Here is a 15,742-nt window from a genome sequence, read left to right as displayed (position 1 = left end):
ATGATAAGATATCATTGTAGCTTTTCCTTATAAACAACAAATAACTATTAACTGAAAGGCATCAAGGCAATGACAGTTCAGGCTACACAGAAAGGGTCCCTCCCATGAGCCTCCATGGCCGGCGTCCTTCTGCTCATGCGCAGAAAGACCCCAGAATTACTTCTGGGTGTTAAACTCAGAAGTCCCTCTGCCCGGCAGCATCGCAAAGGACAGCTCTTATCGGGAAGTCAGTGGGGATGTACCGCTTAGTATAGCTGCCCTTTGTGATATTCTTGGTAGATACCATGGTAATTAATGGCGGTATGTACCCAAAAACAGGAAGGATGTACCGCATCATGGAAGTGATGCTTAGTACATCACGCCCTCTGTCCAACAATCAACAGCAAGTAAGAGACTTCCAAGGTTCTGCAAGCTATTACTGTATAGCATCCTTGCTGATGACCTACCTTAACTGACTACCAAGAAATATGGATGCACCATGGTACTAATCAGAATGCGAGAAGGTCTTCATGGCTCCGAAGACCTCTCTAGCCCGAAGCCCAATACTTGCCGCCCTGCTCTCCTCACACAAAATATATTAGGGACTGATGCATCAGCTCCTGGTTTAGAGGCTGTCCTGGGTCAAACTTGGGTTGAAACTCATGAGTATCCCAGGTATCTACAGATTTTGCAATCTGGCATAGGTCTGCCAATTGTGTGGACATTGCAGAAACGGTAACCCTATGTTTGTAGATTGGGAATCTCAGTAGCCAAGGCCCATGATACACTTGTTGAAGGCGGATAATTGGCTGAGACAAAATCTGTTAGAATCAAAGTCGGCACGACGTCATCTTGCGAATGGCAACAAAGACGCCATTTTGCGACTGGCCACACAACACCATTTTAACTACTCTCACACGATATATGTAGATACGGCAATGTTATTATTTAGCGTCGTGGGATTCCTACGCAATAGAACACTATTAAAAGTCCTTACTGAAATCATACCCACATGTATCGAGACCCATAATAAGAACAATCCTGCAAAACACGTACCACGGTGTACTCTACAACAAGTATACCCACAACACTAACTAGCGTCTTCTCTTAATATCCCTATACTTACACATTACACAATTACACTAAAGGTTCCATAGCATTAAAGGGTAATATTCAAGGTTTTATTCATTATCAGTAATGTTGTGAAATACATGTTATTTGATATCTAAGGTAATGCAATGTAACTAGCCAGTTTAGACTTGTTTCCAGGTGGGAAAACGTACACAAAGGACTGTTGGAAGGCTGAACTACTAAAGTACAAACAGACCTATGAACTGTATTGTAACAGAAAATCCACGATGAAGAACCAATGGGATTATGCCAGCTCATGTCTATTGTATTGCCTATCTCTGTAATAGGTATATATTCAAGTGCTCTGACCCTAGCTAGTCAGTCATCTTCTTCTTTCTTGTGACGGAGGCTTCATCTTTGATGCCGGGATCTGGATTCAGAGCGCTTGCATATGTATCGACTGTTCCATAATGAATGTAACCCTTGCACTCATTGTTTAGATCAAAGTGCGTAATACCTTTTTCTTTGTGAATAATAACTTTTTGTGCTTTGAAACCACACTGAAGGTCTGATAGTGTTTATTTTATGTGCGACTATTCATAACGCTAAATAGCGACATTTAAGGTACAGAGGTTAATTAGGTATTCATAGTTGGGGGCTCATCGAGTGAAATCACGCTGCCATTTTACACGGTAACACTTGGTATCGATCTCTCACCAAATGGGTGGAAGGCGCCATAAACAGGAAGGAACGATTTGCCTTCGAAAACCTGCTACTGCTTGGTTACTGAGAGAACGCTACCCGTTATTGTGTGAGTGCAAGGAGTGCTGATTAGAACCAGGGATGAGGAAGAAAAAATGTGTTTTCCTTCGTTGTTAAAGTATTGTGTTATGGGGTAAGTCGCACAATAGCGTCTGCATGTTTTCTGTATTGCTGCCGCATGTTCAGAAGGTCATTGTGTTCATAGCATGATTACTTGTTAAACCTCTGAATCATACTGCTATATTTTGGAAGAGGTTTTGTTTTTTTTTCTGCGCAGAAAAGGGGTATGTGATTGTAATGTGTGATTGTAAGTGGAGGCTACTGTCTGTTAAGCCTGCAGGAGGTTACTGTCTGTTAAACCTCAGTGAAACTCGGTAGGGGCCTGACGAGGCTACACAAACTACTGGGCCAGTGTACAAAGCAGGTACATTGTGGTATTATCAAGAAACAAGGGTTTTTCTCGGTCCGAACACCCATTAATCGCAAAGTCCATTGATCAGTTAGGTCCCTTGGGCAGCGCGATCGAGCCGCATAGTTTATGTAAACTGTGATTGTGAAGTGGGGCGTCGTGGGAGTGAAACCGCTGGTAAGGTTAGTTGTAGTAACTTCTAAATGCTGCTGGCCTGAGAGTAAACTCGAAGCAGGAAGCGGAGTGGTAAAGCTTGAGTCGATTTACCACGAGTAAAATAACTCAGAAAGCGGTTATTTTACTCCTCATCTATGCAAACGATCCCTAAGGGCGGGAAACCGGTGCATAGTGGGAAAGGAGTGCGTGAACGTTAGCTCTCTACAAAAATCGTTCACCAGTCGAAATTTCCTGGAAGTTGCTAAGTGTTTCCTCAGATGGGGCTAAGCAATCTCTAGTTATGGTCGATTATGTGCTGCTGTCGGAAGGGCCGATTGGGTCGGCCAGGTATGTTATGTTTAAAAAGTATGGTGTATACGCTACGGCATATTGTAACATATGGGTCAAGATGACAAAGAAATATAGAAAGCCTTTTCCCAAGATTGGTAGTTTTGATTTGGAGGTTCTGAATAATGTTAGAGACAGTATTTGCTTAGAAAAGTCTCTAAACAAAAGGGTAAAATTTAATGACTGTTTAAAGTTGTGGCAGCACAAGCGGAACATGTGGCATAGCGGTGTGCACATGACGCAAATTAGCAGTGCACGCACGGTGCAAGGGAGCGTATGCACAACTCAAAACAGCGTTGTGCACGCGACGCAAGGGAATGAGCACACACAGCAAAGTAGCATTGCCAAAGGTATTGTTAACACACTCGCACCACCTCCGCCCTATGCGGATAGTGGTGAAGGTACAGTTGATCTCAAAAATCATAAAAATGTAACAAGTAACTTGTACCCTCTCCTGAGTAACTATAAGGAACATGTTTATAATGCAGATGATGAACCTGTTGTAATGTCCGCTGTTCCCCATGTTACACAAATGTTAAATGTACCACCATCACACGCACAGGTAGTGATCACACCAGCACCAGTAAGAGAGATGGTCTCACCATTGATAGTGCAGGAAATATTAACACCCACAGCAACAATAACGGAGATAGTCAATCCCATACGTAGTAGTAGTAGGCTGAAGCCTCCACCAGGTAACAAGGCCACAGGTAGTGGTGCAGTAGGCATCCACCCTGTCCGGACAATAATTGTTCCCAATGGGAATCCGGACGCACAGGGTATAGTAGCCACGAGGGATGTAGCAATGCATTGTCCATGGACGAGAGCGGAGCTACATTCTATAATGACAGATTTCCCAGACCGTAGGAAGGAGTTAGCAAAGTGCCAAAAATTTGTAAGGGATTTAGATAATGCTCATGAGCCAACCAACAAGGATTGGCGAGTAGTATTATGGGCATGTCTTCCACACAATACCGACGTGAAAAGTTTATCACGGCCTGTGAATTGGATGGAGATATTCCCATAACTGATGAAGGCAAACAAAATAACATAACCCATATTGTCACCCAATTGGCCATATATTTCCCAGTAGTAGTTAATTGAAGTAAAATTTTTACAATTAAACAGAAGGAGAGTGAGTCTGCAGCAGACTATTTTAACCGAGCTCTGCAGACTATTACCCAATACACGGGTATAGAAGATATTAAAGATGATACCCATCACCGGGAAATGACAGTAACAGTGCTTATGGATGGTCTTAAAGACCTCCTAAAGACCAGGGTTCAGATCTCACTTCCTGGGTGGAGGGGAATTACTGTAGACGCACTCAAGGAATCTGCAATTGAACATGATAAAAACATCCTTAGGAAAAGAGAAATGCAGAGTGAGAAACTAATGGCTGTTAGTATTAAGCTCTAGAAGTAATGCAAATACCACCGCAATGTTCCTATCACACACGGCCAAAATACACTCACCCCACACAACCTCCAAACTCATATCCTCATACCCAACCTCAATCTTTCCATTCTTCTCCACCTACACAACAACAACCTTTCAACACACATCATTTATGAAGGTGTTTTAGAAGTAACAAGGAGGGCCACATAAGTAAGTTTTGCAAAGCTAGACCGTGGGAATTAACAAATCAGGGAATCCCTAGGTACCAACAGGAGGGGCACCCACAACAGTCAGAACAGTCTCAGCTATCACCTGCTCACATCGTGGCTGTGAATGCTGTATTGGAGGAGGACAGTCAGCTCTAGGGGTCAGGTCACACCTGTAGTCTACAGCCAGTCAGGTTAACTGGGGATACTAGGGAAGAACCTGTAATGATAATTGATGTAGCTGGTACCAAATATCTTTTTCTTGTAGACACAGGGGCGACCAGATCAGTGCTAAATTCTTCATCCAATTTACAGGTAACCAGCAAGACAGTACCAGCAATGGGTGCAATGGGTAAAGTGAAACATTATCCTTTAACCAAATCGGCAGAGGTTACTATTGGTCCATTGCATACCAGGCACTCTTTTCTCCTGGCAGCAGCGGCCCCTACTAACCTACTGGGAAGGGATTTCTTATGTAAGATGGGATGTGTCATATATTGTACCCCTGATGGTATATTTTAGATATCCCAGAGAGAGTTGCGCATGAGGTGAGGGATATGTTGGACACTCCCCAAAGGTTACTTTTCCACTCTACTGTTTTGGATAAAAATCCATCTCAGGTAGAACAGATGTTATCTCAAATACCAAGTTCCCTTTGGACCAAAGATGGACAGGACACTGGATTAATGGCAACCACAACCACTAGCTGATATCAACCTGATTCCATTATATAATGTTTCACAAAGTATAAACTACTAAACAGTGTACATTACTTATAAACTTAGTACAATGTAATTGACCACTACCGAGTTACGGGTTCCTTCATCATCAGCTGATAACCTGGCCGTTAACAAATATTCCACTATGAACCACAATATTAATCACTACAAACTATCTATACAAGCTATAAACAGATTAAATCAAACTAGTTACAAATACCCATATAGGTTAACTAATGTACAGTTTACTTATTATGAGCAGATATCTCCAGGCCCCTGGGGAATGAAGCTGCATTTTGGACTCCTTCTGGGGGGGTCTGTTCTGCCTGTCTCTCCCTGGTGTGTCCTTGCCAGCATGTGTGTTTCTCCAAGTGTTTGTGTGAATGCCCTCCTGCTCTCCCTTACCTGTGGGGTGTGGTCAGAAAGGGAATATCCTATTGGTCAACTGGAACTACTATTCATTTTAAACTTGGGCTATTGTTCTAAGCTTTCCTGTGTGAGGCTTCAAGAGGAAAAAGCCTCTTGTTGGGGGTATGCTGTGGAGTTGAACACCCCAACAAATGCTAATTAGATTGTAGTATCATTTAGCCATCTCTATTGATATGCTGGAATAACCAGTTCTGTGTAAACTTGCCTGGTTCCTGACTATCTCTGGAATATGTGAATTACACATATATATATATATATATATATATATATATTTGATTCTTATTGTATAAGGAATTATTATTATTGATTTTAATATACACACTGTAACATTTCCCCCTTTTGTGAGTTCAATGACATCTGACAGTTGAACTGACATAAGCTTGTGTATTATCACTATTTTAGTGTATGTGTTATGTGTTTGTTCGTTGATCGTACAGGTGGTGAGAAGAGAGAGAATTCAGTTTGGAGAGAATCATAACAATGTGATTTTCACAGTTCAAAATAAAAGGTAATGAAAGGGCAGAGAAGTAAAGGTCCTCTCCTGCTTCGCATATGTAGATGGAAAAAACCTTGTTTGATTGTATGTAATGATAAAAAATCTTTCATATTTGAACCAAACCCTTTCCTAAGTTTTATTAACATTTGGGATCAAAAGCCTATAGTTGTCATCTTTGCCACATGGGATGAGGTCGCACTTCTGGAGTGTTGTCATCTTGGACATCTGCTTTGGATGATGCGTATCCTGGTCCTTCCGATCTGTTCCGTCTGATCATCTTCCGATCTGTGTTCCGTCTGATCATCTTCCGTTCGATCATCTTAGGGTTTGTGTAGTCATCTGTCAGGAATATCGTCTGTCTGCAGCTGGGCCTTGTCAGCATCTAAATAAGAAATTGAGAGATATCAGTACTTTTGAATGTCTCCATCTTTCCTACCAAATCTGATGTCTTGTCTTCCATCCGATCTGACTGCAGTCTTCATATATCCTGTTGTTTGCCTACATGGATGAAAAACAGATTCTCCGTGCATTAGAAGTCCCTCCCACCCACTGTGATAGTTTAGAATTTTGTCTGCTCCATATTGGAGTTTTCAAAAATCACATATCATTAACATTGACGAGTGTTACAGACTCAACTTTACATCGTTTTCTCCACTAGGTGGCACTCAAGATCCTACAATGCCTTTGTTTTTCTAATTTTCTATGAAAATCTCCAAAAAAAAATATCCCTAATCTGGGAAATTCTAAATTTCCAACCTTCAAATACCCATATAACACCCCCCCTTTTCTCCTGACAATAATCTGTGTATTAATTGTTGAGGAGAATCAGGGAAGTCTTGGGCCATTTGATCTACTTTAACCTGCATTCCGATGTTCCGAGAAAATATAAAGAAATGTTAGTTTACATAATACAGATATGTCAATATGTAACTAAATCTTATCTATTCTAAACATACAAACTGTTAATAGATATACCCAATTCATTTAGTAATAACAGAAAATCATCCTGTGGAACCTGTTTAAATAATAGACCATTTCAAAACAACCTTAAATGTAATTTTTTTCATTAAAAACCCTTAGTAATTCCAGGCATTACCACCTCTGCTGGGAAATGGATGTGTATTTCCCCTTCTACTACTTATCCTCCTAGGACCTGTGAGTGTCCCTACTGGCCACTAGAGGTAAAACATCAAAATTACAGGTGTTTTGTGGGGAGAAAAAACTTACATTCTGCTGAGTTATTGTCACTGCAGCAATTTAAAACAGTATGATCATATCTATATTTTTATGATCTATGGCAATCCCCCTGTTCTGGTGAATGAAACCTCCACCATTGGGTTATCCATAATACCTACACCACAATTTAACTAGATTTTACAGGGATTTATGAACACCACAATATCACGTTTGTGCCTGTTACTAACTATCACTTGGGATCTATAAACACTATTCCTTATGACCTATTGCCACTTACAACAGTTCCGATGGCATTTACCACATACGTCACTTCATGAGAAATACACAATATTTTCAGCTCTTAATATTTCCAAGATCCTCCAAAAAAGACCTTGTCCACCCATCTTCCAATTTCTATGAATTTGGTCAGGGGTTGCAATACCTCCTTATTAACACTAGGGGATTTTTGAATCCTTTACTCCAATATACATATTTTATACCATTATACTTTACCTGTATACACCTGGGATTTAAAATGAGCAGGAATTTATACCACCTGTCTGTTTTTAACCCATATTATACCATATACAGTCTTCAGAACAATTGCATATACCATAAACATTGCTATAAGCATAAAAGTTAAATCCATTATCAACTGTCATCAATATCATAAGGACGTCTACTTTTTTACTGCAGTAACGACAAATCTAGATTTCCTTATTTCTGCTTTTCATATGATATCCCTACTTCTAAGGAACATCCCATGACCAACGTTCTGAGTATTACGCATATCACATTGTTCTTAATATTTATAATGTAATGTATATCGCTGTCTAAAAAATCATATTTCCTGCAGTCATATATATCTACCACATGACCTGTTTACCTAAAGGGAAACAATTATTTAGACATCCTAATATCTGTGGCATCTTAAATGAAATTATCCATTTTTACCTTTATTAAGGACTTCGCCAATCTGCGATTTAGTCTTTTTCAACCATTCTGCTTACCAGTATATATAGAACGATTATTACAGGACTCATTGCAAACCTGCTATATGATCCAATTAATCATACCCTGCTTAGCAATACATCACCTGATTCTAAGCTTCACACCGGTGTCACCTATATATATCTGTCACAGAACTAAATAAATGGGTTAAACACATACCTCCCTTTGCGAGTTCCTTAATCTATTCACAGAAATCCATATCTATCTGAGCTATGACTAGTATACAGGGTCAGACTGGACCATAGGGGTACAGAAAACCTCTGGTAATCCCCATTGTTCCAGTCTGATACTGCTGGTGTATTACTTTTTCCTGTCCGTATTGGTGGAAATGAAGTCCTCAATCCTTACAAGATTGGAGAATTTATCTTACAGATCTGAGATCACCCAGCGAGAGTAGCTAATTCACGCCATTCACAGGTTCTCAGTGCGCACTTCTCTACTCAAAATTCTTACCGCATCGCCAAAATGCAGTACCCGCTCAGACAAACTATTAAAGACATGCTTCTGTAGGAAGTAATAGTTAGAATTAAAACAACAGAATGCCTTACATAAAAACAATAATTGCTTTACCGTTATTATGGGACAAGTCAAAAATATCCGTGACCTCTCAGATATTCATATCTCTCTGAACCTTGCTAACCTTTCCATACAGTTTTCTTACGTATCCTATCCTATACCACCAGACCCCAGACACCGGGTCGTCATCGCTTATGCTCTATGCATGTATAGCGACCAAAGCTTCATGTGAGCTAAACATGCAAGCTTTCACAGGGCCCATAACCGCCCTTATATTCCTTGACAAAACACATCAAGTCCCTGATTATCTTAAACAATGTATTATGCATATTACGCAAACCTTCAAATCATACTCAGTTAAAACTGCAAGATTATATGTGGTTTAACTTTAAATGCGATCTAATACACAGATAATACAGTATAACACACCACATGTTATAACTTACTCAGAAGTGGATTTCTTAACCTAAAATAAATCTATAAACTGTTGTATTGCAAGGATTTTTCAGAAGTACATACAAACTGCACACGGGTGAGTACATACAAACTCTACACAGAAAATTTTCATATGCGGCACATATAAACTCCAAACATGTGAGTACAACCTCAAAACTTCTGTATTGCAGCCATGTGTGTGTTCAGTAATGTCATATTACAACCCCCCCTTTTGTTCAAAATTAGACATTGAGAACAACAGAGGATAATAAATGCAAATCATAATTCACATTGGTGCTGAATTCTAGATAAATCATGATTATTCTACCAAACATCATATAATTTGCCAATTGTAATGTTTGTGACATTATCAGAACACACAACAGTGTATTGTACACACATTGCAGTACAATAGGTAAAATACTTTTACCATCACTAAGATGAATTTCCAATTTACATTAATTTGCTTCAAATATATGAAACATATATTTGTGTTTTCTGCGATTTATTATGAATTCTCCAGTACTTTAAAACATTGGTACAGGTACAGTGCATGTTTTAATGTGTAATGTGTGACCTTAATGCACAAGTTTCACTGTAGATATGCTGCAGGGTGAATAAATGGAATGATACACCGTGAATGTATGTGTGAGAAGTGTACATGCATGTATGTATGGGGGGATATATGATATTCTGTATGTATATTTTAAGGGGTATAAATGTTTTCCTGCACTTCCGGCAGATTAATATCTATAAATAAATTGTGGATTGCAATCTATCAGGGAAAACAATTATTTGTGTATATATTTGCATGTGTGAGTTGTGTGCTTTTGTGTTGCTATGAATGGGGAATGGTGGAGCCTCAAGGTAATGCAGCCATGATGTTGTAAAGAGATCTATTGTACCAAGTGTGAGTGTGTTTATTTTTTTGTAGTGTGTTATTGCAGATATGATATATGCAGCACAGAAAGGGTTAATACAGGTTACCTTGAATAACCAGGAGTCACCATTGCTTAGTCTGCTGTTCACTGTGACTTGCAGTCCTGAAAATACGCTTGTTGGAAAGAGAAACTGTTACATATCTTGTGCAACCATTCTTAAGTGAAAACAAACATACTGTGAGAATTATAATTAAATTAGGCATCGCTGGATTGCCATTCTACAAGTGGCATCCTGTGTACAAACAAAAAAAACAACTAACCTAACACAAAAAAAAATGTGGGTTCTCTTTGCCTTTTTTAATTGTGGGAATTAAAATTGTCGCTAATGATGATTTCCACAATTTTAAAAGCAGACTTGTTTGGGCGCCATTGATAAGGGGTGTTTTTTTTCCTTCTTTCTTTTTGTACACACGGGCTATTGCCAGCCTGTTTAATCCCAATATATCTGAAGCAATTATTCTATTTTTCATATAATAACTATCAGGTTATAAGTAACATAAATATATAAACTCGCAACGTGTTTACCAGAATTATATACCTTTTAAATCATTTGGATAATTTCCTTTCATAAAGATAACGATGCACACAACGTGTTATAAGTAAAATGTTTTATATTCTTCCAATCAATCTTCATAAAATCAATGCTTGTTAAAATATAATATAGACGATACAAAGATGAGAGAGAGAGAGAGAGAGAGAATGGCTGCTGTGTGAGATTATGTGTGGGGGTTGTTGGGACCCTTTGTCCTATTGTTCAAACCGCATGGTCTCTGAACACAAACTCCATTTTGAAAAACCCTAATTGAAATCTCCCATAATGCCATAGTTAATTAAATATGCAAGCTGAATATCATATGCCAACACATCAGGCAAACACTGCACCATTTAATATTCCAACATGTACAACACAAGCTGATTCCAATATACAACAATACCATCCTACAACAGATCTCATCCAGTACCCACTAGACCGTGGGGAGGGGGAAGGGCCGAAGCACATACTCTTTCCTTTGTTTGCAAGCCTCATGATCCCTAGGCAAACTCCATTATGAAAACTCACATTGAAGACTCCCATAATACACTCCATTTTGAAAGTAAGAAAACTTGCATAATGTTGTAACTTCTGTAAATCATATATCCATTAATGATCATAATTATAATATCTATAACAACCTATTTGTACTATACAACACCAACACTGGGTAGAATTATAACTATGATCACGAGACTAGTAATTCACAACTTCCATTGAATCAAGCACATGATTCAATGGGGACACATGGAACACATGGAATTTCCTTTGTTCACACCACATGGAGGTAGTAGCCATCTTTAAATGCCCAAACTATGATAATATATAACTTCACAATACTATCACAATATGGCTAGCAATCTGCAACTCCCATGGAACCACAACCACTAGCTGATATCAAACAAATATATATCTACAGATTGCAATATTTTACCCAATTCCCATCTTAATCTTAACTACACAATGATACAGTCAGACCACAAGAATACAACACATGGGAAGGAAGGGGGAAAGAAGAAACTTAATATATATATATATCACAGCCAGCCAAATATATAAAACTGAACCCAAATCACTGCAAACTTTTACATATCGTCTACTACAGATTAACACAAACTAAGGCATAACCAAAGCATTACAGCTTGATAACCTGGCCGCTAACAAAGATTCCACTATGAACCACAATATTCATAAAATGACTACAAACTATAATAACTACTTAATACATAATCCATATCCCTAAAAACACATTTTTTCTACATCTTGCCTGTAAGCCATGTGTGGTAGGAGAGACAGTATACTTAGCCTCCAGGCAGATAAACAGCCAGTTTCTCCATGTCTCCAAGAGATGGAGGTTGCATCTTCCTCGTCTGGTTGCCACAGTCAGAGTGACCATGTCCTTCAGTTAGTATAATTGAGGTCTGGAGTCTCTTTGTGAACCCAACTCCGCCTTGAACACACCTGATAGGTATGTTCAAAAAGGGGGTGTTTCAATCCTGTCCCAACAGTGAGTCATCTGTGTGTTTTGAGTAGCTGTATTTTCCCAGCCTCCCACCTGCAAGGTGGCATACCCCAAACAAAGGCCTCCCAAACCTTATTGTGTTATCTAGAGCCTTCAGGCAGGAAACTGTGGCTCTTAGCTAGGGATAAACAAATGCTAATTAGCTTGTATTGTGAGCTGGTTTCTGTTGATATCTCTAAGCTCTGGGAAAATTATCACATCTCATTTATATATTTTGGTTTTAGCTGTATAAGGAATTATTATTATTAATTTTAATATACACACTGTAACAACTCCACAAACACGTAGACGCACAACGCTAACTAGCGTCTTCTCTTAATATCCCTATACTTACACATTACACAATTACACTAAGAGGTTCTGTAGCATTACAGGGTAATATTCAAGGTTTTATTCATTATCAGTAATGTTGTGAAATACATGTTATTTGATATCTAAGGTTTAGTACATGATAAGCAGACCGTGTTTGGTGCCATTCTAAGCCACTGTGTATTTGCAGATCTCCAGTTCCATCGGCAAGAAGATCGCAACATGCGTCTGCAAGTTATGGATCATAGAGAGATAGGCATTGAAATGTTTAATGTAATGCAATGTAACTAGCCAGTTTAGACTTGTTTCCAGGCGGGAAAACACACACAAAGGACTGTTGAAAGGCTGGACTACTAAAGTACAAATGGACCAATGAACTGTATCGTAACAGAAGATCCACGAGGAAGAATTAATGGGATTATGCCAGCTCATGTCTATTGTTTGCCTATCTCTGTAAAGGGTATATATTCAAGCACTCTGACCCTAGTTAGTCAGTCATCTTCTTCTTTCTTGTGATGGAGGCTTCATCTTTGATGCCGGGATCTGGATTCAGAGCGCTTGCGTATGTATCGACTGTACCTTATTGAATGTAATAACCCTTTGCGCTCATTGTCTAGATCAAAGCGTGTATTATTTCTTTTGTTGAATAATATAACTTTTTGTGCTTTGGAACCACAATTGGGCTGGTCTGCAATTATTATTGTGTAAGACGCTAAATAGCGACTTTAAGGGTATAAAGGTTATTAGGAATTCATAACATCCTGAACCATAACTACAAAAGAGGCCCTCAATCTGACGAAGATGAGGTTATAAATGAAGGAGACAACAACTTGGAAGAATAACAGTAAGTCTCCAATAGCTAACAAGGTTGAAGAACTCAGGAGCCACCACTAATGTCATATCACCCATTTGGTAGGCCGTGGTGTCATTTCCATTTCCTTTATTCTAGAAAAGTGCATGGACCCCAGTGTTTTGGTTTTGGCAAATCCACCCTCAAATATTATGGAATTGGTTTTGGGTTCTGGAAAATTGACCCTCAAGTGTTTTGGTTTTACATTTCTTTAAAAACAGCTTAAATCATGTAACTTGTACCTGTGTTTGTCCTTTAGTATTATGAACATCAATTACATTCATTTCCAGTCATTACCAGTCCGTTTTGACCAATTTTGGCACCTGAAATCACAAGGGAGGGACGTATATGCAATCAAAAACACACATGATCCCGTCTTTAAATCTGAGATCTGACTTGCATGATCACCAAAACCCAGACTTGGTTCTACTTGGAAACCCAAAAGTAATCTGAGTCGGGACTCAGTTCAACTCAGAATCCCAAAGTTTGGATGTGTTTGGTTTTCAGCAAAACTGAACAGCTCATCGCTACTTTATTCACACACCTTGGGGATGCTGGGAAGTGGACAGCCCCTACTGCCAATGACTCCTCCTAACCCCTGTCAATTAACTCCCGGGAATCAACTTTCCTACACTCAGGGCCAGATTAAGGTCTGTGGGGGCCCCTGGGCAATAAACTTGTGGGGGCCCCTTATGCAATGTCCCCAGTAGAAGTGCCCCTTATGCAGTGCCTCCAGTAATGGTCCCCCCTATGCAGTGCCCACTGTAGTAATGCCCCTTATGCAGTGCCCCTTATATAATGCCCCCAGTAGTGGTACCCCGATACAGTGCCCCCAGTAGTGCCCCTTATATAGTGCCCCCAGACTCAGTTGTGGTACCCCCTATGCAGTGCCCCCAGTAATGGTCCTCCATATGCAGTGCCCTCTGTAGTAATGCCCTTATGCAGTTCCTCTTATATAATGCCCCCAGTAGTGGTCCCCCTATACAGTGCCCCTTATAAAGTGCCTGCAGACCCAGTAGTGGTCCCCCCTATTGCCCCCAGTAGTAGCCGCCCCTATGCATTGCCCCCAGTAGTAGTCCCCCCTATACAGTGGGGCCAGTATTTGTCCCTCCCTATACAGTGGGGTCAGTAATTGTCCCCACTATGCATTGACCCTAGAAAACACCCCCCCAGTGCCCCCATGAAGTGGCCCCCTATATAGTGACTCCTATAGTGGCCCCCCTATGTAGTGTCCCCTGTAGCTGTCCCCCCATGCAGTGACCTCTGTAGCTGCCCCCTCTCCTATGCAGGGACCTGTGTAGCGGCCCCCTTCCCTATGCAGTGTCCCCTGTAGCTGCCCCCCTATGCAGTGACCTCTGTAGCGGCCCCCTCCCTTATGCAGTGTCCCCTATACCTGTCCCCCCATGCAGTGACCTCTGTAGCGGACCCCTCCCCTATGCACACACAAACAAAAAAAAATAAAAAATCACCACTTACCTGAATCCCCGCTCCTGACGCGGCTGCCGCTGCCCGCTCCGAGTCCCAGCTCTTCCACTGCACTATGGGAGAGACGTCAGTGTCATGACGTTTCTCCCATTATCAGCAGATGCGGGGGGGGAGCCGGAAGTCGGAGCTCATGAGTGAGCTCCGGCCGGCTCCCTCCGTTGTGCAGCAGCCAATAAGAGTTTGTCTGACTCTCATTGGCTGCTGTAACATACACACAGCTGCAGCCGGCGGCTGTGTGTATGTCACTTTGTAGTGTAGACTGCGCTCACTGCACGATCTACACTATACTAGCGGAGGGGACACTAGCGGCGGGTGCAGACAGCGCACTGCTGCTAGTGGGGGCCCCTCCGGGTGTGGGGGCCCAGGGACGACTGCCCCTGTCGCCCCTCCCTTAATCCGGCCCTGCCTACACTGATAATCAATGAAGTTACACTTAATAATAGATGTTAAAAATGTAATTAAAATATTAGGAAACTTTATTGGTTGTATTCAATTTTATTTTATATTAAGATGGTGATTGAGGTGTTTTGATGAGTATTTTATTAAATTTTTCTTTTTTTATCTTCTAAATAAAAAAAGTGACTATTTTTTTTTTATATATTGCATAAATTCCCGGCTATTATATAAAAAAGCCACAACTGCTGTGACGCTACTACTGTATATACTTCCCAGCATGCACTGGCAGCCAATAAGAGAAATGGCAAACTTGCGCATGTTGTTTAATAAGTGCCGACATGCTCTTCTAGCCAAAGGCTGCTAGAGCATGCTGGGGCATGCAGTTCCAAAATAGCTGCCAAAAGTGTAGGTAAAAACAGCGGGAGAATCAACCAAACAAAAATGTTAACTTTGCCAAACTTTTGCACAAGATCTGGTTAGCGGGCACTGCATCGGGGGGGTCATTTGTGGTGCTATAAGCAGGACTTTTCCGACAAAAGTGTCCTATAGTTTGTGGTGAGCGGTTATCACTGAATTGATTCAGACCCCATTAGTCG

This window comes from Taudactylus pleione, unplaced genomic scaffold (assembly GCF_031769625.1).
Source record: "Taudactylus pleione unplaced genomic scaffold, aTauple2 ptg000393l, whole genome shotgun sequence".
Classification (NCBI taxonomy): domain Eukaryota; kingdom Metazoa; phylum Chordata; class Amphibia; order Anura; family Myobatrachidae; genus Taudactylus; species Taudactylus pleione.
Note: the sequence above shows the minus strand (reverse complement) of the source record.